The sequence below is a fragment of the Octopus bimaculoides genome, chromosome 2, assembly GCF_001194135.2.
Source record: "Octopus bimaculoides isolate UCB-OBI-ISO-001 chromosome 2, ASM119413v2, whole genome shotgun sequence".
NCBI lineage: Eukaryota > Metazoa > Mollusca > Cephalopoda > Octopoda > Octopodidae > Octopus > Octopus bimaculoides.
Window position 1 is genome coordinate 81,888,656 of NC_068982.1, and position 3,155 is coordinate 81,891,810.

Below are 3,155 nucleotides of genomic sequence, written 5' to 3' on the forward strand. Positions count from 1 at the left end.
ATATTAGGGTGATGCAAAATAATTTATCATTTCAAAAACTTGAAGACACCCTCTAATTTTATTTAATTTAGTGCAAAAACGCAACATGCAAAATTTCAGCACAATCGAAGACGTTTTAGAGGTTGCTACCATCAACTGAACATTTTGTATTTTGTTATTTTTCAGTTTGTATTTATACATTTTCTGTCTCCTTGCCATCTTCTACTGGCCCTGACATACAACTGTTTCAGATATTCAAAGCAAAGTGGGTGGAAACTGACAAGAACAATTACGAAAGAGCAACAGATGACCCTAACAGTGCATTGAAAATCTCAGATGTTGAATAAATCATTCAATTTGCTGAAGCTCAGCTTGATGAATAGCAGTATCGTGATGACTACAAGGAATTGCTCCTTTTCCTCAGTAGTACTCCCAAATTAGGAATCAGCTTTAAAGCACTCGGAGCTTATCACAGAACATGATGGATGGCCAAGCATTAAAATTTGGATGTTTAAATCTCATTTTAAACTGAGAGAGAGGAAAAAGGACTGAGAGATGTTTGCCGCTTTTCAGCTGCGATATACATCAGATGGTGGTACCTAGCATCCATAACCTCATGCGCCTCCCATTCAGATTTGCATTTTGTGCAAAGTCTGCAGTTCTACAAGCAAAAGGATGACAAATTGCAAGTGCTGCACTCAATAAGTTTTTGAAACATTTGTGGTACCTCTCTGAAGAGCTTGTGGCGCTTGCATTGTTTGATTCAGCTGTTTCGTATGAGACAAAAACGAAATGAAGCGTGCTCTGCAGAAACCAGTTGACTCAAAACCGAGCAAACGAGCATCAATAAACCCTGGATCAGCTGGGAAGAAACAACTGCAGGATTTCCTTACTGCCAACGCAAAAAGATTCATTGAAATCCTAGAGGTGCCTTGCACTTTTCTTGAAAAAGATGCTTAAGAATAGAATGATGATGAAAGTTATGCGAATGCAAAAGATATCACATATGGACTCAAAGTGGTAAATGTATAAATATACGACAGGCTTCTTTCAGTTTCCGTCTACCAAATCCACTCACAAGGCTTTGGTCTGTCCGAAGCTATAGTAGAAAACACGTGCCCGAGATTCTACGCAGTGGAACTGAACCCGGAACCATGTGGTTGGGAAGCAAGCTTCTTACCACACATCCACGCCTGTGTTTGTGTGTGTGTGTGTGTGTGTGTGTGTGTGTGTGCGCGCGTGCGAATGTGCTTTGCTTACTATCACTAATTGTTATGAGCGGATCACTAATTATGGCCGTCGAGGATCAAGCCATTAGAACGAATTTGATAAAGACAAAAATTGATGAAACTCAGAGAACAAACGCATATTCTGTGGAAACGGAGTCGAAAGTATTAACCATCTCATGAGTGAATGCAGTAAGCGTGCACAAAAGCATTATAAGCGTTGGCGTAAATGTGAAAGTAAAAGAGTGCATTGGGATGTTAGCTGAGTGTGTAACTTCCACAGAACTGGTATGAGCAAGAACAAAAGGCTGTGATGGTGAATGATAACTTTAGAATTTTATAGGATCTTTTCATAAAGAGTGACCATACTTTTGAAGCAAGATGACCAGATATGGTTATAGAGGACCAGAGAAACAGTGTAAACCATAGACTTTGTAATACTATATGATAACAGAGTGAATACCAAAGAAATTGAAAAAGTTGAGAAATTCTATATATTTGTATGACACAATTTGAATACTTTATTTGAAGGATAAATTTGATTGATAAATTTTTTGATACAAAGGTATATATAAAAATGATAGATAAGCTATATTTGCAAGATTCAGTTGTGTGATATACTTGTATGATATATAGCTTGCTATGATATATTCATATGATACAATTATATCATGCATTTGTATGCTTTATTTGTATGATATATTTGTTTGTGGTGGATTGCTTTTGTTTGCTGGTTTATTGTGGAATTTATGGATTCGGTGAAAAGACGGAAAAAAATAATAAATAACCAAAAATATATAAAGCCGCCCCCACCCTGCCAAAAAGAAAAACCGAATGAGAAACGAAGTCAACGAAAATGACATGAAAGTATATCCCGTTCTTCAAAATTGCATTTCTAAGGTGGAAAGTAATCTCAAAGATAAACGAAAAAGTGCCGCTAGCATTTCTGAAACAGCAACAACAATAACAGCAAGACTGTAACAAAATAAATAAATAAATAAATAAATAAATAAATAAAGGTCAGGTGTTAAAAGCTGTAGTTGTTGTAAGGTGTTCGCAAATGAGATTCTTTGGCTCTCAGTCAGAGTAGACCTATATTTAAAAGGTATTCTAGGCGTGGCTATCCCATCTTATTTCAGAAATTGGATAATCTAGACAATATAATCCTAAGTGTCTGTTTTATACTGACGGGTGAGCGGAAGGGATTTGAGGAAGAATTGTCCAGTAACGCAAACGGTTCTCTCATATCATTGTATATTACTGCATAGTCGCTGATGTCGTCTAAGTGAGTTTGTGAAGAGATGTGTGTGTATATTCAGACTCTCACCCCAATATGTGATCGATCCCAGTTGAAAATATATTTGTTGGTAAATTATTTTAATGCTTTATCATCTTGTGACAAAGAGAGCGGGAAGACTATTTGCAGAAAATTCCGGGAAACAGAAAGTACGAATGGAGTGGTCACCCTTTCGGTTAAAAACGAGTTTCCTTTCGTTAGATCAATGGCAACAACAAAACAAACATCCACGTGACCACAACAGCAACAACAACAACACATCCGCTATCAACGCCATCACCAGGGGCAAATTTGAGAAAAAGATTTTTGGAGAAAATTTACTCATAATGCTTAACTGCATTTTCACAAAATCTTTACGTTCCGAGTTCAGATTCCGCCAAGGTCGACTTTGCCTTTATCCTTTCTGGGTCAATAAAAATAAATGCCAATTGAGTACTGCGGTCCATGTGATCGACTCGCCCCAACCCAGCAAAATCTCAGACCTTCTGTCTATAGTAGAAAGGATCACAGCTTATCACAGAATATATCATCATCATCATCATCATCATCATCATCATCATCATCATCATCATCATCATCAACATCATCATCATCATCATCATCATCATCATCATCATTATTATTATTATTATTATTATTATTATTATTATTAT